This window comes from Lissotriton vulgaris, chromosome 6 (genome assembly GCF_964263255.1).
Source record: "Lissotriton vulgaris chromosome 6, aLisVul1.2, whole genome shotgun sequence".
Lineage (NCBI taxonomy): Eukaryota > Metazoa > Chordata > Amphibia > Caudata > Salamandridae > Lissotriton > Lissotriton vulgaris.
The window spans coordinates 389,365,612-389,388,670 of NC_141694.1; the positions used below are offsets into that span (position 1 = coordinate 389,365,612).

At 45.6% G+C, this 23,059-nt stretch overlaps 1 protein-coding gene across 1 annotated transcript in view; it reads left to right on the forward strand.

Annotated features, from left to right (window-relative positions):
• Positions 1-23,059, forward strand: part of KBTBD11 (kelch repeat and BTB domain containing 11) — a 99,251-nt gene that overhangs the window by 5,630 nt on the left and 70,562 nt on the right. The gene's annotated exons all lie outside the window — the stretch shown is intronic.

The following is a 23,059-nucleotide window of genomic DNA, read 5'->3' on the forward strand; positions in this document are numbered from 1 at the left end:
TTTTAGGTGTCTGTGATCGTCTCAAGATGGTGGTAACTCATGAGTTACATTCCATAGCACCTAATCAGAGAGAGAGATATGACCTGGTCACTGGGCATGGCCGAACACCGCCTTTTACACCTAGTGCATAATCCACAAGTTAGAAGGCCCTGCTCAATGGATTTTGGGGGCCTAAGGCTCCCTGTGACTAGTGTCCACCGTACACATCAGAAGATTACGTGTGGTTTGTTTGTGGATATAATGGCAGTGACCAGTGCATTGCAAAACGGTATGTTTTGTTTACTGTGTTTAATTCTAATGACCATAGTCTGCTCAATGGGTTTGGATCATGAGGACTGACCACAGCGTATAGCATAATGAAAGTCCCTACACCCCCCCTACTGTGTTTAACAGAAGTCTGTGAGCAGTGTGTTTTGAAACATGATGACTTGGCATCAATACTAGGACACCGAACAGAGGCACCAACTATATACACATAGTGAGCTATGTTTTGGCCAAGGAGAAGAGGTGCACATTTATGCTCTCTGTCCAGCCTTTTTAAGATGATGTGATCATTTTAAAATTACATGAACACATAAGAGCCAGAGACTCAAGTTTCTGATACATAGAATCTGCTACCTCAGATGAAGAGGGCCCCTGCCTCTTGACATTGCAGGAACTTTCAGCTGCCTTCAACACAGTCAACCATCCCACCCTCTGAACGCCTCCTGGAGTCTCAAATGGGATTCACCAGTAATGTCTTTAACTGCTTCTCCTACTACCTTTCTAACTGGCTCTATTTTTCATCTGGGCGCTTCCAGGTCACAAAAGATCCCTGCTAATGTGAAGTCCCCCAGGTTTCCATACTGTCACCTGTAATCTTCAGCCTATACATTGTATCACTTGGTGCTCTACTCACATTTACATGATTAAGATTCACCAGTATAGTGATAATACACAACTCTACGTGTAAGTCTTTGTTGCTGCCGATATCCAGTGCTTCAAACACTGCTTGCACATGATCAATCCCTGGGTGTTCAGTTCCTACCTGCAGTTCAATTCAACAAAGACTGAATCCCAGCAATATTAAGATACAGTAAAAACCTAGTACAAATATATGAACCTTGATGGCTTCGAACCACAAGTTTCCCCAAATGCCAAATGACTTTTGTTGTCCTTGGACATCACCCTCACCTTCATGGAATGCGTTTGCCAAAGTATTAAAGAAGGCCTGGTACTAGCTCTCGCTTCTAAAGGAAGTCAAACTGTTTAATCCAGAAAGCAACTTCAGTACTGGTGTTCAATCCCTTACACTCTTGCATCTGGTTGCCACACTAGCACCCCTTAGGGGCATCCTACATGCTGCAGCACATCTCATCCAGGGACTGAACAAATATGATCACATAACCCTCATCCTGATGGAACTCCATAGGCTCCTGTTGCCGGCGGTTAGAAATGGGATCTCTGGTTGGCTAAGGCTCGCGCCAAAGCCAGGCAGAGACCACCACTCTAGTCAGGGCAAGGGAGTTACACGCCAAGAATAACCCCTGCTCACCCCTTTGGCAACGTGACACGAGCAGTAAGGCTTATCCCGGAGGCAATGTGTAAAGCATTTGCGCACGCACCCACCAGCAACAACATCCCAGGCCCCCCACAAAAGGAACTCCACACAAGGTTATACCAAAAATAGCCTTTGTATTCTTAAAAAACATTAGAATAATAATCACATTATGTACACTGTGCCAACTGGTAAAAATAGGAGAGGTACCCCTTAACTGAAGTCAAGGGAAATGGGGTTCACCAACCAATATAAAAGAGCAATTCCCTTGAACAAGGTCATTTACATAAACATCATGAATAAGAAAAAAGCAATAACTATAACAACTAAATTAGGAGTAAAAAACTGGCAGAATTTATTGTATACAGTAACATTAAAAAAGCAGAGAACATAGTTGGCTGCTTGGCACAGATTAAAAGAGGTTGTAAAAAACAGTAAAATAACAATCCACATTCAATATTGACCAGCAATATTGCTGAAAACAGACAGAAACAACAGTAAGACATACAATTTGTGCAATACAGGGTGTGTGTTCTGTTATTCTTTTAAAATACCGGTGTTATGCACATTGGGATATTATTATGTCAACAACGGTATTTGAGCCGCGAATCACACTGTACTAGGGCGTCGACGCGTTTCGGTGGTTTGTTGAACTTCTATCCACCTTTATCAAGACAAAGAGTAAATTTCTGTCGTAGTGTACATGGGTTCCTAAAAGATGGATACACAGTGGAATCAGTAACATGGCAATGAACTTGTTATTAACATAAGCCTGTTTACATTTTTACAAAGACTCTATTGTTCACATTCGTTGACTAATATTCACAATCCATCTCTAGGTGCAGGTTTTCATAACATCATAAGAGACTACACAGTTATAACACATTATGCATTTCAGATCTGACACAAGTTTTAATAAAGGATCTGTCTTTTGTATTGGTTCATGAGCATCCTATATTGGTTTCTAGGGATAACCTACTAGCATAATGTAAGGCCAGGTATTTACATATGTATCTCAGGCCAGCTGTTGTGAAATCCCAGGGGGCAGGACCCTAACCACCTAAGTAAAACTTACACTAGGGGCGTAAAACACACAGGGTAGTATAATCTCCCTAACACAAACCTAAATAGGTAAAACAATCTCTTATGCATAAACCATATCTAGAGGTATCAAATAGGGTGTGTAAAACATACTATACACAATACATTTCCTAGCACCCAAAAGCATTAGCACATAAATCACTTTAGCACTTACATCACAGTAGGGCCTGGCGCCCTATACATTGAAACATCCCCCCTGGCCCAATGGCCACCTCAGATAGGGGGCTCAAAAGCCCTATGTCCACAGAGTTAGGGCTGCCTAGGCAGCGAAGGTCAAGGGTGCACCACTGCACAAAACCTAAACGTTCAAGCTGCCCACTACTTGCTGGGCAGCTGAGAACAATAACATGGGGCCTAAGTGCTGCAGCTGGCACTAAGTGCTGCGCAGCTGTGGAAGGCCATGGTAGGGCGGAGGAGTGCGTCTCACTCCTAGGTTCAAAAGCACATGTCCCCTGAAATAAAAAAGAAGCTAAACGGTGTAGCTGCCCACTACTTGCTGGGCAGCTGGAAATGATAAACTGCGGTACGGGCTCTCACTGGCCCTTAGGACAAAACGGCCACACGTTGTAGCGCTCTAGGCTCTGAAATCAGCTATCCCCATTGAGCACACTGGCTCCTTAAATGATGGGACCTCTCGAGGGGAAGAACTGGCCCCTGAATCATAATAAAGTCTGGGCCCCACGGGGCCTGGGAACACAGGGGTGGCCACTTGTGGGAGCCATCTGGGCTCTAGAATGAATGAGGCCGACGTGGGAGCGCGCTGGCTCTGGGGATCACTCGGAGCCATCGGGCTCTTGAAATAAAAGCAAAATGCCAGCACTGTGGGAGCCACTCGGGGCTCTTGAAGAAAACATGCCCCACTGTTGGAGAGGCCCACTGAGCAGACGGGGCCGCTATGACTCGGTGCCCTACTGGCACCACATCCGTCGCCTCCCCCGGATCCCTACTCATCGACTCTGTCGGGGGAGGCTATTTATCCTCGTAGCAGTGGCTGGGGTAGGCTCCGGCAGTGTGCCTCGCGCCCCCTCCGCAGGCAAAAGGCGGCGGGGCTCTCTCTCCTCACGAGATCCCTGCCTTCACAAGTCGCCTGCCTTCACCCTGTCCCCACATCTTGGGACTGGGACTTGGGCGGTGGAGCCCTCAAGGCTCCGGCTCCTCTTCTTCCAGGGCTCCCTCCAGCGCATGGAAGCCCCGGGACACTTGCGCTGCTTCCTCTTCCGCCAGCCCAGCCGCAGGCCCCGCCCATGTCGCAGACAGTCTGCCTGACTTCCGGGTGGCCGCAGCTGGGCGGCAGCAGTGGCAATCTCGGGCGGCAATGAGGGGTAGGCTCCCGCGGCACTCGAGCGCTAAAATAAAGGCAGTATGCGGGGTGGGCACTTGCTTGGGCTCTCCCAAGCTGGGTGGGCACCTGTACATTTTAAATCCACTACAAAGACGTAGGGTGGGCACCTGCGGAACATAACCACCCAATAAGCGGGGTGGGCACCCGCTAGGCATGAAAGGAGGGGGAATCCCTACGAGGGGTATTCCTTCAGGAAGGGCTGCAGCGCCGCGCTGCCAGCCCCATGCTCTCTCTTTCCCAGAGTTAGATAAAAGCGCCCAGTCCCAAAATAAGGCGCAGGAAGGCTGTAGCAAGCCTTGGCTTAAAGCAAAAATAAAGCAATAGGTCCAAGGGAAAGTCCATTAGCCATCCAGGGGCTGGGCAGGGCCCAGAGAGGCAAGCCTTCCCCTGGGCCCCAGCAGCAGCACGCCCCTGGTAGATTCAAGTAGGAACAAGAACATTTTTATGGGGTCACAGCCGCCCTTTTATACACAGAAATCCTTTGTCTCCAAAGGTGCAGGCAAGGGGTGAACCTGATGCAACTGGTTCTGGAGCACTTTGTTTTGCTCAGCCCCTCTCCCTATTCACAGGACAGGCCAGGGACATCAGACACACAACAGGGGGTGGAGCCGCATTGTGGAGGGAAGGCCCACCCCTATTCAGGTACCAGGTGCAACTCCTCCCTCCCTGCCATTAACATGCAGATCCCCCCATTCACCACTGGGCAGACCCATCCTGACTCCTGGAGCCAAGCACACCAGCCCGCTCCAGCCAATCACAAGCCAGACAGTTAATTTCCATTCACTGCACAGACATGCCAACTTCTAGAAGTGGCACTTCTCCACTAGACACAATAAATCTGCGCACATCATTGCGCTGCATTTAATCTCACAAGTTCGTACATACCAAACTCGCCCCTGCACTCCCCACACACCAGGAACTACCATGGACACACATATTCCCCATGCATTCCTATGAGAGGGCAGGCCAATCTCACCACATGCACTCAGAGAGCGCACTCACTTTACACTGGGCCACAGTGCTAAAGTGCGCAGAGATCAGAAATCATCCAACATTATGTCAGAGTTCAAGGCAAAAAGTTCAGGGGTGAACCTGCCAATAGGGCCAAAACCAACACCGGCCCACACAATCTTTAAAACTAGCTGCTTTAGTTACAAATCCTTCACAGCCAGCATCCCTGCTGACAAGCTTATCTCTGGTGAATCTCAGCACAACCTCTTCTAAAAAGTCATCAAGCTGTCGACTGTGAAGTGTCAAAAAGAAAAAAAGAAGACAGCAGATCTGTTCTGTCTTTGCACACAGGAGCTAGAACAACATCCCCATATCCACCAGGACCGCACAATGCTGCTCAATTTTAGGAAAGAGTTGAAGACCCATCTCCATCTCCTCTTACTCACTGACTTAACGCTTGTCTTTGTTCATGAAGAGTACTCGCTGCCTTTAGAAGATGTGTGCGCTATCGCATTACAAATGACATTTTGTGGTCTGGGGTTTGTCTTGAAATTTGCAACAAAAAAAATAACAAAATAAGTACAGAGGAAAAGGAGACTGGCACAGGGCATAGCCAAGATCACATCTTACACGTGGTGCCTGAGGGGTGATAAATGCATATTGCCTACCAGGATATTACTCACAGACCTGAGTGAGTTTAAGATTTCGGGGAGGGTCATATTAGGGAAAGATGAATTGAGCAGGTAGAAGAGGCAAGTGCTAGCCTGTAATATGATTAACAGTGTTGTGAATAATGTAGGAGGCAAGCAGCATGGGGTAGAGATGTTGGTTTGTAAATGAATTAAATGAGGTGGTGAAGGATGGAACTGGGAAGAGGTAGCTGGTAGCGAGAATAAAGATGAGTTGGAAGTCAGAGGTTTGACAAATTATTCATAAGTATGTACCTTGGAGGTGGGCGTTGCGGTAATCATTCTAAAATAAACACATTCAGATTAGAGTTTCTGGAACAGGTTAAGATAGAAATGCTTCCGCCTGGCCAATGCATAAAGTAAGACGTTGCATGAGAGGCGAAGGTAGGTGTTGAAAGTAAAAGAAATGGAAGAATCTAAAGTGTCACCCCAGTTCACTATGAACTGAGGAGGCAACTAAGAGGTTTATTTAAATGCCCATTATTACATAGTTTTGGAAGTGGTGTAAAAGGGAATAGTTGACTATTTAAAATGATGAACTGAGGTAAAATATGATGAAAACGTAATATCTTCACAGTTAAATGCACAGCACTGCAGTTTGTAATACATTTCTGGCAAATAGGGCTGTATAGATTGCCAGGGGGACTGTCATAGCTCAGCCTAATTTGGCATAATTTTACAAAGCTATCACTTTCAGCTTTTAAGCCTTAAATTCTGACCTTGACTAGTGATTGCTTGGAAAGCTTTATAAAATAAGTATATTGGTGAGAGCCCAAGGACTGCTGGAGGACTCAATCACCCCAAGAGCAAACATCTTTGAGACTTCCTCCTTGATGCAGGCTCATATTCTATCAGTCACCTGGTAAGCCTTATGCTTCACCGGTAAGCTGTCTCCCGTGTCCACATCATGGACGCACCAATCTGTGACACCAGGAACCAGGGAGAACAAGTCAGAGAATTGCCCCAGCAGCTGGCGGCAATCACTCTGCTGCTCAGGGGCCAGGGAGGGTGAGAGGTTAACTCCATCCACTGACCCATCTCGCTCGGAGGCCACCAAGAGGTCCGGAAGAGGTTCGGTCTCCTCCTCCATTCCGTCATCGGTTGCCAACAGCATGCCCACTTCAGACCTCTCCAAGTGGGGCTTAAGGCAGTTAACATGTAGGACCCTCAAAGGGTTCCTGGGAGTTTGCAAGTTCACCAGGTAGGTGACAGGACTCTTGCGCTCCACAACCTCAAATGGACCCGTCCACTTATCCTGAAGTGCACAGGGCTCCACTGGGGCCAAGACCCACACCTTTTGTCCAGGCTGAAGCTCTACCAGAGTGGCATTCTGGTCGTACCACCGCTTCATCTCCTCCAGGCTGGCTTCCAGGTTTGCCTCAGCAAGTTGCCTGAATCGCCTGGTCTGGTTTCGGAAGGCCAGCATGTAGCTATATACATTCTGGGGAGGTTTCCTGGGAGATTGCTCCCAGCCTTCCCTAACCAGACTCAGAGGTCCTCGGACCGGGTGACCGTACAGAAGCTCGAAGGGACTGAACCGGAGCGACTTCTGTGGCACCTCTCAGTATGCAAACAGTAGCCATGGTAAGAGGACGTCCCACTTACACCTCATTGGTCCTTCTAGGCCATAATCATGCCTTTCAGGGTTCGGTTGAATCTCTCAACCAACCCTGTTTTCTTGGGGGTGGTAAGGGGTGGTGAACCTGTACGTTACATCACACTCTTGCCAAAGGGATTTCATATATTTCGATATGAAATTGGTGCACCTGTCAGACACCACCTCTAGAGGGAATCCTACTTGTGAGAAAGTTCCCATCAGTGCTCGTCCCACCACGGGGGCCGTCACTGTCCTCAGAGGGATGGCTTCAGGGTACCGGGTGGCATGGTCCACCAAGACCAGGATGAACCTGTTGCCCATGGCTGTCTTGGGGTCCAGAGGCCCCACAGTATCAATTCCCATTCGCCGAAATGGGGTACTGACGACGGGGAATGGTTGGAGGGGAGCCTTGTTCTTCCCTCCACACTTACCACTTGCCTGGCAAGTCTGGCAAGTCCTGCAGTGAGCATCTGAGCTCCGTTGCATCTGGGACCAGTAAAAGTGGGTGACAAGCCTGTCATAGGTCTTGTCCATCCCCAGATGTCCTGCTAAAGGCACATCGTGAGCCAAACCCAGTAAGAAGGCTCTGAACTTCTGGGGTACCACCAGCACACGGGCTGACCCAGGTTCAGCAGCCTTAGGCTCTGAATACAGGAGATCGTTCTCCCAGTAGACCAAGTGTTTTCCGGGCCGAACGCCATTGGCCTGGTCTGCAGCATGCTGCCGCATACCTGCGAGACAAGGGCACGTTTTCTGCTCCTCACAAAATTCCTCCCTGGAGGGACCCCCTTCTTGCTGCCAATGGGTCGCTCAGGCAAGTCTCCCAGTTCGGCGATCTTTTTCCCGGTAGGCTCCAGGGCATCCCACTCGAGGTCTGCCTCCTCCTGGGCAGTGGGAACTTCGGGGACCCGCTGTCCACGACCCCTTTGCCTCCTCTCTAAGGCCGGTTCCTGGGCCTCTCCCTCAGGCTCCAGGACCTCTTCAACACCCCTACTGGCTGCCATGGGCCACGTGGTCACGCACGCCCAGTCGGGTAGACCCACCATCCGCAGATGAGCCGTTTTCTCCACATTTTCCCAAGGGGAGTTCTCCAAATCGTTCCCTAGCAGACAATCTACAGGCATGGAGGTCCTCACAACAACTTGAAGAGTACCTGAGACCCCCCCGACTCAAAGGGAACCTGAGCCATCGGACACTGGCTCTCAGAATTGTCAGCATTGACAACCTTACAGTAGGCGTGCGGTACTACCTGCTCTTGAGATACCAGGTGCTGCCTCACTGCAGTCACACTGGCTCCTGTATCTTGAAGAGCCTCCGCCTTCTTACCGTTGATGGTTACTACCTGCCCATATTTCTTAGTGTTACTGGGTAGGTAGTTCTCGGGGACCATCTCACTGTCTCCTAGCAAGACTAGGTCATCTGAACGGGATCCCCACCCATTGGGACGGCTACTTCCTCCCCAAAGTTAACAGTAGCTAGTTGCCGGGGGGAGCACCAGTGGGTGCGGGTTTTGCAAACAAGTGACACTTAGGGTCAGAGGCAACGTGACCCGGGTCGCCACACCTAAAACAGGTGATGGGCCCTCTTTGAACAGGTTTACCTGTCGGGACCCCGGTTGATTTCGGGGGTGGAGGAGGCTGAGAACCTTTTCCTTGGTTCCCTTGGGGATTACTTTGGGGACCTTTGTAGAATCCTTTCTGTTTTCCCTTGTCCCCCCCCACTCTTCTGCTGGGGACCCTGCCCACCTTTGGCTGAGTCTCCCACTGGACCCTTGTGGACCCTGGTGCTGATCCATTGGTCCGCTTCCTCAGCAAGCTTCCTCGGGTTGGACAGCTTGCTATCGATCAGGTGCTGGCGTAACTCAGGAAAACAATTATCCGACAAGTACTCCCATGCGATCAAATCAAGCAGCCCTTGAAAATCATTTACCTTACTGCCCTTCACCCAACCATCCAGCGCTCTGCAGAAAAAGGTCACATACTCCACATACCTACCCCCTTGAATCTTCACACACTTTCTAAACCGCCGTCGGTACATTTCAGGCGTTAACCCAAATCGATTCATCAGGGCATCTTTCATGTGGGGATAGGAGATGGATTCTTCAGAAGGGAGATCTAGCAGAGTATCCAGCCCCTCGGTCAGGAACCGTCCCCACAACCCCGCTCCCCAGTCTTTCTCAGGGACCCGGTGGGAAGACATGGCTACCTCGTAGGCTCGGAACCACTGCCCTATGCCATCTCCCTTAAAATACTCCTTCACCACATCTTTCGGTACGTAGACCCTTGACTCTACCTGGGCTGGCGTTGTGCTGCCACCAGGAGCTGCGTCTAAGCTCTTTGCTTTCAGCTCCAATTCTTTAAGGCGTATCTCGTGCTCCAGCTGGAGCCTTTTCTCCTCCATGGCCATCTGACCTTTCAATCTGGCCATCTCCACTTCATGTGCTCTGGTTGCGGCCCTGTCTGCCAGCTCTTCTGCCAACGGGCCTCCCTGCACTTCGATGAGGCTATCGGGTGGATCCACTACCACCTGATTTTCGGGCTCTCTGGACTCTTTCCAGGCTCTCAGTGCCGTGATGCGCTGGGTTTGGGTTTTGCAGTTTGCTTGAGAAACTCAGAACTTTTCACATAGGGCTCTCAAGTGCTCGGCTTTGCACTTTTCCAGCCCTTCCCAGTCAACATCGTCGATTCCAGAGATAACAGAGAGTGCTCTTGAGGGAAGTGAACCAGGCATGGTTTTGGAGATTGGAGATCTCTCGGCAAGAATGTAATCTGGTCGCGTTATTGGTCTGCTCTCACTACGTGGTGATCAGTAATTCACTGTATATGAATCATAAATGCAAATCCGAAAATCCTCACCGCTGGTACCAATGTTGGAACTGGAGGTCTCTGGTTGGCACAGGTATGCACTTGTGACAAGCAAGGACCCTCAGCTCCATGTCAGGGCAAGGGAACTACTCCTTCGAATAACCCCTGCTCACCCTCTAGGTAGTGTGGCACGAGCAGACAAGGCTAATCCTCAGGGCGATAGTAAGTTAAGCATTCATGATCACACACGGTAAACCCACTGACCCACCCACCACAAATGGACACCAGTCGTATGGTTGTATCAAAAATACGTATACTTTATAGAAAAGATAGATTCAAGCAGGAATATCACAAGACCAAACTAACGTTTAGTAAGTTGAGGTCACCAGATTACAATAGGCAAACTTAGTCTTTCAATGTTTGTTGTTTAGCAAGGTACGATGACAGGGAAATAAGAACGTTGTGGACCCTGGATCCGATATGAACTCGGGACGGAGTTCAAGTGTACCTTGCTGGTGGAAGTCCGAGGCGTTTCAGGCGCGGCTACTTGTGAGGGCGGACCCCGAACGAGGCGGACGGTTCTCCAGAGGATCTCTCCGGCTCAGTCCCCCTCGAGGAGCGAGGTGAAGGAGCTAGACTGTGGAGGGTGGCGGCGATCCGGAATCGATGCAGCTCGCGAGGCGCCATTCAGGCCTGCGGGACGTACTACTTCTTAGCACCCCGGGTCGTACTCATGGATCTGTGAGGGCGTCGAGTTCTCGGGCAGACGGGTGCAGCACCAGGCTACCGGTACCACGGTACGCGGAGGCCTTTCTTGAGGTGCGGCACAAGCCTTGGTATGCAGGAGCGTAAAGCGATACAGTCGGGTACGTTACGACGTACGGACCGTTCGAGGCGATGAGATGCTCTCCGTGCAGATTCCGGCTGGAGAAGATGAGAGGCACACAGCGCGCTCCGTAAGCGGCAAGGTGACAGGAGAGCAGGCGGCCCAGCACTGAAGCGGAGAGCGACTCAGGGATGAGCGGGGCTCTCTATGGCGGGGCGATCAAGCTCCGAGCTGTCACGACCTGGGAGGGGGCGAAGGCACCCGAGTCACAACTCTGGCGAGGGAATGAGATCTGAGGCCCAACAGCAGACGGGCACAAGCAGATAGAACCCAATGGTCCTGGGGTTCCGTTCAGGGGCAAGCTCTCGATCAAGCCCTTGGAGATCGTTTCAGGCACAAGTCTACAAAGTCCTTTCTGGTCCTTTCCTCTACGTTCTCAGCAAGGTACCACTGCAGGCCAGTCCAACAGGATACAGACTGGTTTCCGTCCTTCAGCTTCTCTTGGTCCTTCTAGTCAGACAGAGGTTCGTCGTGGTCAAAACTGGATCTGATCTGTAAGGAGCGGAGCTCCTATATTTATACTGCATTTCTTTTGTCTTTGCAGGCCAGGGGGCCTGAGCCTGGTTCAACCCGGTTCTGAAGTATTTTGTTGACAGGACGCTGCCGTCTTCTTTCAGGGTGCAGGGCAGAGACATCAGACGCTCCGCAGGAGGTGGAGCCAGCATTGTGGTGGTGGAGCACAAGCCTATTCAGAGTCAAGGACTACTCCGCCCACCCATCCTGGTGTAAGCACCCCATTTACCACCTGGAGCACCCGACTATCCCCGGAATCTCCCAGCCCTGTCACTCACACAAACCCAGACAGCAGATACACATCCTGGCAGAGGCGGGCTGAACAGTTAGGCGAGCAAAGGCTAACTTTCTAAAAGTAGCATTTGCAAACCCAGGATATTAAAATAAACCTTACTAAAGGAAGTATTTTATTATTCTGAGTTCAGGCATACTAAACTCGACCTGCTACCGTGTTCCCTGAGCCTGCCGGGACTATACCGTGTAATAGCTCCGACAGCTCATCTGGCCTAAGAGAACAGGTAGCCCTTCAATAGTAAAGAACGAGAAAGGGCGGTAATTCACTACTAGGACATGCCACACTCTAGGCTTGTCCTACCTTATGCTTACAATGCACGCTGCCCGTAGGCCTACCATAGTGGTGACTGATATGAAGGTGAGGGAAGGTTCGGGGACTGGTAAGTGTGGGCACTTGCACAGTCAGCGTGACAGTACGAGACTGTACACGGGGTCAGCAATGGCAGACCCGAGACATATCTTACGAAGCCGCTTCTGTGGGTGGCTCAACCAGCGTTGCAGGCCCACTAGCAGCATTTGTATCTACAAGCCCCGGCACAACTCGTGCCCTTTACTGGGGACTAACAGTAAACCAAATAATCCAATCGTGGGAATCAATTACACATACACTTTACATTGGGAGCACTTGCACTGCGGCACGGATTGACCGTGGCGCAGTGCCCTGAGCATCGAACACCAGCAAAACATCTGAGGCACATCAGCAAAAAGTGGAAGGGAAACTCACGCCAAGGTGCCAGGTCTAACACCCGGACAATGTCGGGGTGGGCTGCTAGTTAAATATAAAAAGGAAAACTTACCTTATAGCCGGTCCGTGCCACCTCTGCTCCCCTTGCTTGGCGCCTTCACGTCAGCACTGGAGTGGACTGGTAACCCCTCTCAGCCAATCCTGGCACTGCCAGCAGCGCCAGGATTGGCTTAGGGCACAGCTACTCTTTGCCTGCCGCACGCCCATTAGAAGACCGAGGGGCTCCTAATGGGCATGCGCAAACACAAGTGCACATGACTAGGCACGGGCTAGAAATTCGCCCTCCGTCCCCACTCATGCGCACTTGTGGTGCTGCCTGCTGCCCCTGGTGAAAATCATGACGCCACCCCTCCCATCCCTTTCAGACTCTGAAGGGGTGGGCGGTCTGACGTCATGCTGACTGACATGATTGTCAGTTCTCCCTCAGCGTCTTTGAATTTAAGTAAACTGATTCAGTTTACTTAAGTTCAAAGACACAGAGGGAGCTGCGGGCGGGGGGGCTACGCCCCCACACCCCAATGGACGCACCGCGCCTGATTATTTCTGCTCGGGCACTATTTTGCCCCTCACTTACTTGATGATGGCACAGCAAAAGCCTTGTCGCCTACAGGTAGAGAAATGATCACCGTTGAAATCAGCATGTTCATACACAACATCTATAGTGGTTCAGAAAACCAATGTTTCCAAGAAAGGTTTTCAAATACGTTTTTGGAAAGCCTCTAGAACCCTACACATCGTTATTGCTTATGCAACAGGGTAAGTCCCTCAAATATATATGTGTCAAAACCAGTGTAGCGTATTGGACATTGTGTACGATTGAGATCATTTTTTCTTCTCGGACAGCTTTGAAAACCTTTTTGCTTGGCTAATTTTCTTTCTTTTTGGTATCTGTGCAGGAGAGACAGGAGTACTTTTCAGTGCCAAGAAGCTATTGAGTGCACAATTGCGCTTTGAAAATGTTTAATAATTAAAAAACCGAAGGAAATTTGGATTGCTTGTCTCTGATTTGAGAGAGCGAGTTTTAGTATGTGTGGTAGAAAAAATGAGGCGAGAGAAAGGAATGTGATTGATGGGTAGAAAATTGTCTTTGTCACCTACAATGTAAAGGAAAAATTCCAGCACCCATGATGGTGGAGTGCCGGCTATTCATTCTCTCAAGAAATTCATGTAAAATCTTGAAAATGTAAGGTAAATGTAAAAGGGAAATCTCTGGATATTTTAATTCGACGTGTGATAAAGGAATTTCTTTTTCTAGCCCAAGTGATCAAATATTTTCAAAGGGACTCAGAACTGTCCAAATGTTCAAAGAGAGTGCACAGAAGTCCATTAATGTAGGCGTTTTGTTAACGCATCAAAAGTGGAGATATTCCCTCGATACCTGCCCCAAAATTAATCTCCACAGTGAACACCACCAACTAACCCTAATGAGATGCAGAGTAGACGTTCCCATGCAAAAACACACTATAAAACCACAACACCACTTTCACAACGACAACCAGATCCGTGATACGAGTCAAAACCACGGGATAAGCCACGGTAGCAGCCACGGTAGCAGCAGGTATTTAACACCTGCCTCCTGCAGGTGTAAAGCCGGACGAATACCTGCAGTAGGCAACGGAGACCCGCATATAGCCACACCGAAGAACAAACGATGCTTGGTTTTTGCCATTCACATCAGTCCAGGGCCTCTTGTACTCTTCCATTGTCCTCCTCTGCCATGCAACGGCATTCACATGGTCCGAGGTGGTGTGCCATCTTTGCCTCTTTATTGCCACTGACATGTTGGAGGTGACGTACAGTTGGTGGTGGTGTTCTGGCGCATCCGTGGTGATAATCGGGGTTTCCTGGTGACTGTACCCTGTCTTCCTCTTCTCATTGGCCTTCCACTGGCCCTGTACGCCTGGGTGTTCCTCTGTGGGGATTGTGGGGTCCATCCGTGGTACTCTGCAGTTGATGTTGTTTTTTAGTGGCATTTTCCGTATGCTGTTCTTGTGCTTTTTCCCGCACTAAGCGTGTGCATTGCTGGCCTCTCGGCGGTTGTCACTGTTTTCTTATCACGATTGGCGTCGAGGTTTATTTTTTTACCTCCGTCGCGGTGGTTGTATCGCGGACATTGGCCGTGTTTCCGGCGGACTATCGCATGGTACCGCCGTGTTGTGAATTCCACATGGATACTTTGATGTGACAAAACACTTGCTTCAGTTATTTCTACATGAGGAGCACTTTGATCATTTGGATTACAATTTGTGAACATATATTCTACTAATTGAATGTGAAAAAGTGAATAAAACTTTGGATCATTATACCTTTTGATTACCTTTTTGCTCATTCAGCACACAGGAGTGCTCAGGTTAACCACCTTGTGCACACAAGGTTTTGCATGTGAATTCCACGTTGACACTGGGTTATTTTCCCGTGATAAGCTGCGATGTGTAAAGTTGCGTTAATGTTTTTTGAGATGTTTAGCACACGTTCTTGTGAATATACCCCATAGTCTGTTGTTTTATTTTTGAAATACTATGATTCGATATACAAAGAAAGTCGGAAATTACAGGTGGACATTCTGCTGTTATAATTTTGTGACTTTCTGATTCACAAACATTTCCAAGAGTAAGTTGGGAAAGCTGTATGAAATTCAGGTTTCCATGCTTACTCTTTTGAAGTTCATGTGACTTTCAAAGGAGCATTACAGTCTCCCCCTATGGAGGTCTCCATATTTGAGAACTGCACAAAGGGGAATATAAGCCATTGGGCAAATGCAAATTTTTTCCATCTGCGAGATAAATATTTTCTCTGTTGAGAAACCCCTTCCCATATATTCCCAACAGAACCAGAGATGATGCATTTCTCTTCATACACTGCGAAGTAATTATCCCTGACTGAATTAAAAGTCCCTACATTTACAGATTGGAAACAGGAGTGAGAAGAGTCTCTGAATGCTAACCAACATACCTACATTTCTAAGGTCAGTCATGCCTTTGGAAAGTCTATATGTTACCCCCTTGTGTGGAATTTATGGGTGCAGAATAGTGTGCACTTATGGCAGACATCTCTTCATAGTTAATGGGTTTAAACCACCAGGATTATATTTGGGAATTCCTAGAAGGTGTCAAATAGGTTAATCCAGCCATAAACTTCCATTTACAACTGAATTTAAATTTGTGGAAAGGCCCTTTATTTTCTTAAGAGATATTTGTTAGTATACATTTTTATGCTTGCCATCTAGTTGATTCCTGATATTTGTGTAGTAGATATTTGTTCATTTGCATTTTATGTTTAGACAGTCGATATTTTGGCTTACAATATTTTCACCACATGATTTCTTGTAGTAGTCAAATATTTTTTGATCGGGCATACAACTCTTAAAAGTGTATAGTCTGAGAAGTGGAGTCAAGTAAAGATCTGCTTTCTTACCAATTCTTTAATAATCGCTTGTCTAACATGGTATGAACTACCATGCCATGATGCGGATGTTATCTGTCAGGAGGTTTGTTTTTGTTGTCTTTTTCATTTTAATTCAGACATTAACATCTGAAATTAGTCTGAACTGGTAAGCAGTGCAAGGGAGTTTTTCTCACAGAGGAGTTAATTCAGCCATACATTAATTAATTAGTTAATTCATTATCAGGCCAGAAAATGTACGAAGGACAACTTTGAGTTCATATATGGCTGTTTCTGGAACAGTGATGGGCAGCGTTATGCCATTAATATGGAATACAATGACATCCTTGAACAGTGGAGTAAAATCATCCTTTTGGCAGGGTGTTCATTTGAAATCATGCTGTCTATTGTTTTTCTGGGAGCTTTCAGCCAGCCCTCTTGATCCACTGCTCTGTTGTGTCATTCACTTTTTCCTTCCACCCACTGCAACATAGGGCCATTGGTTAGGCCATGCCACCCATTGAAAAACTGACTGTTAGCATAGGCATTGTCCTCTTTGACATGGAACTCATCCCATCACATAGTAGTTCCCTTCAGTGCCTGGGACTACAATAAAAATATTGCAGAGGCCCCTATTTCTTCCACTGCTGCCAGGCCACTCACATCTCATCAGATATGTGCATCACAGGCATGTTTCAGAACTGTATAGAATGCAATAATAAAGCGGCCATCCATGCACATGCTTATTTTGACATGCATCTGTACACATGTGCCAATCTTTTAAACTTTTTTAATATAATAAATACATAATAACTGCCTAAGCGTGCACATGCGGGTGCATGTTTGGGCCACAATTTTTCAATATTATTTTACTTGAATGAAAATCATTCATGAATAAAATAAAATTCGATGGACTGTGGCTGTGTGAGGTCTTCATAAGTAGATAGGCATTTTAGGAAGGTGGTAGAAATATAAATAGAATATATTTCATAATGGACCTGCTGCAGTTCATGGCTAGTCAGCCTTTTGTTTTAAGGCAGGTTTGGTGTATAAATGTGTCATCTGCAATGAGATTATCAACAATAGGGAATGAAGTTTGGATGAGCCACTTCTGTCAATAGAGTTTAAAAAAAAACATTATGCACTATGTCGTATTTGATAGCTGCACATCCTTGGGCAAATATGCATGATGAATATGAAGATGAAGGGTGGTGAAAACATTCACATTGTTCGTGGGGATGTGGATAAGATTATTTAGTGTAGGTAATTAATTTATGTGGCATTGTGTGTATGTAATTTGACAAAAGGGTGGGGATGTCGGGATTAAATTGTGCCAGGAGACGCACGGAGGCTTTTGTAGGAGAGAGCTTCTGTCCTATAACACTTTCCTGAACCTATGTGGCTATTTGCTGCAATGCTGGTCAAAAATGCCCTCAGGAACTAACCAAGTATGGCAGTGCTGGAGAAACTTGGCATGTGTCAGGCAATGGCAGCTTGCCTGGTCCCGGACAGTGGCCACTTCAGTTCGGTTATGACCTGAGTAGGGGGGGGGGGGGGGGGTCTTTTCTGTTGCCCTTCCATAGATACTTTTTCTAGAGTTAGACCGATATCTGAGGGGAGCCCGATTTTTAGACTCAAGGCCTTCTAAACGTCTGAATAAAAAGCATCATGTCGTACTATGTAATATATCTTGCCAAATGCATTTGCAAAAGATTGAAAATCTTAGAGAGAGGAGGTAGGGTAGAAACCGGCTGCAACTGCAAACATGTATTAGCAAGGCCAGTAGGTGTAGCGTTGGCTGCCATAATTTTTGCATTGCCAGTGTATAATTGGTTTTCTATATTTTTTGCAAAACATTAATATCTGAAAAAAGCTGCTGGACCCTCGCGAAGAATATTTGTTGGTCTCAGAAATCCTACATTGCCACAGTAGTCCCTGGCACTAAAGGGAACTACTTTGTGCGTGGATGTGTTGCTGGGAAAGTGATGAATGTCGTCCCTGAATATGAAGTTAGCCGATGGCTGAGGTGATCAGACCCACTGACCCATGCATTATGCTCTAATGGGTGGAAGAACAATGTGGGTTTAGCCAAGCCTAAAGTATGACAACATCCTACATTTTAACATTCCTGACTTGCCCTTTTATGTATATAAGTGAATCGCCCATGAGTAAATAGACATTAACAGAATGTCTACTTGGGAACACCGACAGTTAGTTATCACATGTAAATCCAACGTCACGCAATACTTGATTATGGTTCCTAAAGGGCATAGTTGTAAAACATATGCAACTGTTCTCTGTCAGCAAAATCAACCTTTGTTATGTTGCTCACAGTCTTTCAGCGTTTCACCGCAGAGAGTAAATACAATGTTGGATTTATGTTCTGTATATAATCGCTTTTCATGTTCACAAACCTGTAATTGTCAAAGCTTAATTCCCGCTGATGTGAGTGTAGGCGCTGTCAGAGTATTCAATTTATATAAAACCTGTGGCGGATAAATGTGAAGGAAATATTGTAACAATGCTGTCATAGTAGTGCACATGATTGATAAAAATAAATGCGTTATATGTTACATACACTTTTCAGGATAGGATAACCAGTTTGGAAAGGTGAAGATTCCGTGACTGTATGCTTGAACCCCGTCACTAATAATTTATTTACGCATAATACCCACCCATCACTAACATAAACGTGGGGATGAGTAATGCAGTAAAAGTACCCACTGCCTAATTTAAAAATATGTAAGTGTCAGGGCCCTCGTCAGGAGACCACTGCCTCTTGCGTCAACCATTGCCCCTGCCAATGCTGCCAGTGTCAGTACCAGCACAACCTTTAACCATCACACTCCTACAAGTGTAACAATTCAGACTATTCCAGGACCCCAGAGCTGTAAGAATGGGTTATGCAGGAGCTATTAGTCGTTTTTAATATATATTGAGTTAATAAACAACTGTTGTGCTCATCTCTAAATTAGTAAAACATCGCCACCTACTGGCTGACTGTTATGAGTGGCAGTGTAGATAATTAAGTGCCGGTGGTGAGCACCGAAAACGACCGGCTCAAATTATGCACTAGAGGTATGCCCCCTTTATATTCCACAATGGTTGAAAAATGCAGTTAAGACAGTGATGAAATTACAAAAACAATCTATCCTGGCTACTTACAAATTGTGTGTCTGTGTGTTTTGGCAGACCATTGTGGGGTCAGGATAGGTGTAGTCATGAGGAGCTATTCATGGTCAGTATTTCTATGGATTACTTTTTTATAAAACTTAATCCCAAAGACATTGACAGCAAGGGAAAAAGTGGTAGTTCAGCAATAGTGTTTTACTAGATCGGTCATAAATAGACTGTATTTTAAAATAGCTCTTGGGTAATGGACGTGGAGCAGAAATCTGAGTTGCATGGCATAATACAGTTAAAATTAAACTCAGGTGTTTGATACACATGCTGGAGGGATCTGTATGCAATCTCTGGTTATAGACTTAAATCATTAAATTGCAAATAGGGTTTTTGCGTCTGTTGCAACCATTGTAATATATATGTTGCTGATTTCTATTTTATGTCAGGTAGCTCCCTAGGTTATTAAGTAGATAATGTAAATTATTGAGGCGCATTCAGAGGTATCTGACATTTCTAAAATGCACACATTTTTACCAATGCAGAGAGGTGGAATCTAAAATCACTTTAACATTTGGGAATCTGTGAAGTGATATTGATGGGTCTAAAGCCAAGGTTCCAGAAGTACTGCTCCATTTGACCTCCAAATACTCCCAGCAGGACACACAACTAAGACAAAGGATGTTATGACTCTCATACGAAGTAAGGCATTTACTGTTGTGCTGGTGGTTGCAGACTACGGCTTTGCAGGGCTAAGTGAGTAACCCTTTTGAATGTGTCCAGTGCCCGCACACAGCAGCAGGATACATTTGGGAGTATGCAGTGGGACTGGCCCAGATCCTGGTTCAGGAATAGCTTTGGGAACCACAATTCAGCTGGACCCCACTCTGTTTTAGCAATGAGCCAAGCTGGTTATTTACAGTGATAGAATCTGAAAGCACAGTTTACAGGAGAAGGAACTTCTCTACCGCCAGTTAAAACCTATCTTGCAATGCCCTCTCCCTACAATAATATTGCTGCTTTGACTTTTTTGTTGCACTGCAGAGTATTTTATGTGATATTTTGTTTCCCACTGTAGAATGGAATGTCATATGAAGAGCAACTTTGTTGTACTGTTTTTGATGATACTGCTTCTGTTGCGTTTTCTCCTGTACTCTGCAGTGGGTTCCATGGAATGCTGCTGTAACGTCCTTTCTGTAGAAATACGTTGGTAAACATCGCAATTTTTAATGGTCAGAGACTTAGGGGCTCATTTATGAGCCCCTGCGTCACTTTTGCGCCATGGGTGCGTCACTTTTTGTGACGCACCAGTGGCGTTAAAAATGCACAATGTTGCGCCATATTTACGAAGTGACGCATCTAGGTAGATGTTTCACTTTGTAAACCCCTGCGCTACATTATACCTGCAATCAGAGAAAACACAGAAGAGCCCTGCCAAAAGATTATTTTACATAAGGCCCTGTATTGGGTCCTAGATATTTAACAAGACAACAGAACCACCCATAGGCAGGTCAAGGAGCAACACCAGTAATGTATAAATGATTATTTTTATTCTTTCTCTTTCATTTTTCTTTTTTTCTCATATTTCAAGATTTAATGCATAAATATTACAAAATCGAAAATCATTTCATTGTACAAAAATAGGATAAAACACATAGTTCAGAATATCAATATATCACGTCCCACAAACACCGTTCAATCACACATTCAAAAAGCCATACTCTTCAATCTTACCCATACAGCATATCTTTCATTCCTCGCTCTACATACAGTTACAATATTACATTAACGCCTTTAGGTGGATTGATGACCAAAAGACAAACAAATCATTAGGTAAAACAAAGTGGGGGCACGGAACCAAGTAGGACTGAAGATAGAGAAAACAATCCTGCTACCCACAAGAAAAACGCCAACGTGCGTTTCGTTGTTCCGCCCGATAAAGGGCCACACCTTCGTCAGGGCGATGATGTAACACGGAGTAGGGGACAAAATATCTGTATGAAATACCACATCCAGGTGAGGCAATTCCCTCTGTACACTTTCAACTTCAGATGGCAGGCAGAAAGACAGATATGTTGTTCACGAAAATATCGGCTGTGAAAATCTGTCAATCAATGAATGCATCAACTTGTGCTCCGCTCTTCAGTTTTTAGGACCGTTAGGGAGACATTTAACGGTAGAATGTCTTCAGTGACAAAATTCTCTATTTAAAAAAGCGATCCAACGCGGAACCAGGTTTCTTTAAGGAACCGTCATCGCACGAACAGGTGTAGCTTGGCACCCTTCGATAAATGCAGCAGGGGGGCTGAGGTCGCTGGGTATCGCGACCTGACTAAGTCCTACCGGACCGCTACCATTCTTCGTGCGGGCAGGGGGTAGTTCAATGACCGTGCCAAGATCGAGACTGGAGCATTTATCGAAGGGTGCCAAATTACGGATCACTGACAAAATATCGACCTCCAAAATATCGACCTACAGTAATATCGAGTCTAAAATATCGAGGGCAAGAATATCGACATCCTATCTACAACATGGTAAGTACAAAAATTTCGAAAAAATAATATAGATGTTAAAAATATCGTTATTTTTCCTTTAAAATATAAATGTAAAATAAAGTAAATAACACTAATACATATAATATACATAGTTAAAAGTATCTAATAATGTTTAAAATTAATAAATAATACATATATAATAATACATTTATTAAATATATACTGTAAATATATAATATATATGTTCTGAACAATATGTTGTAATAATTATTTTACTAACTTATAAATTATTAAAATATATTCTAATTTACAAATACATTTACAAACATAAAACAATAACATCAATAAAATGTAAAAAACATAAAAAATTAAATATACTTTTAATATTTTTACAATTAATTATATAAAATATTGGATAGCGTAGGGGTAAAATTTACTATTCCCACTCCAGAGATTGCAACAGTAGGGAAAGCTATGGATAGCGTAGGGGTAAAAATTACTATTCCCACTCCAGAGAGTGCATCAGTAGGGAAAGCGTTGGATGCCGTAGGAGTAAAAACTTACTATTCCCACTCCAGAGAGTGCTACTATAGGGAAAACGTTGGATAGCGTAGGGGAAAAAATGACTATTCCCACTCCAGAGATTGCAACAGTAGGGAAAGCGTTGGATAGCGTAGGAGTAAAAATTACTATTTCCACTCCAGAGAGTGCATCAGTAGGGGAAGCGTTGGATAGCGTAGGAGTAAAAATTACTATTCCCACTCCAGAGAGTGCATCAGTAGGGAAAGCTTTGGATAGCGTAGGGATAAAAATTACTATTCCCACTCCAGAGAGTGCAACAATAGGGAAAGCGTTGGATAGCGTAGGAGTAAAAACTTACTATTCCCACTCCAGAGAGTGCTACTATAGGGAAAATGTTGGATAGCGTAGGAGTAAAAATGACTATTCCCACTCCAGAGATTGCAACAGTAGGGAAAGCGTTGGATAGCGTAGGAGTAAAAATTACTATTCCCACTCCAGAGAGTGCATCAGTAGGGGAAGCGTTGGATAGCGTAGGAGAAATTATTACTATTCCCACTCCAGAGAGTACAACAGTAGGGACAGCATTGTATAGTATAGGGGTAAAAATTACTATTCCCACTCCAGAGAGTGCAACAGTAGGGAAAGCATTGGATAGCGTAGGAGTATAAATTACTATTCCCACTCCACAGAGTGCAACAGTAGGGAAAGCGTTGGATAGCGTAGGAGTAAAAATTACTATTCCCACTCCAGAGAGTGCAACAGTAGGGAAAGCGTTGGATAGCGTAGAGGTAACAATTACTATTCCCACTCCAGAGAGTGCAACAGTAGGGAAAATGTTGGATAGCGTAGGGGTTAAAATAACATACTTATAAATAAAAGCTTTTTATTAAAAAAATTATATAAGCTATTAAAAAAATTTAAACCATATGCAATACCTAAACATAATTATAAAAAAAACAGGATTAGCTAAATGTATTTAACCAAAAATAAATATTAAAAAATACCATTTTATAATATTTAATTACCAATTAGAAATTAATTAACAATTATATTATTTACAAAACAATCATTTTAAAAACATT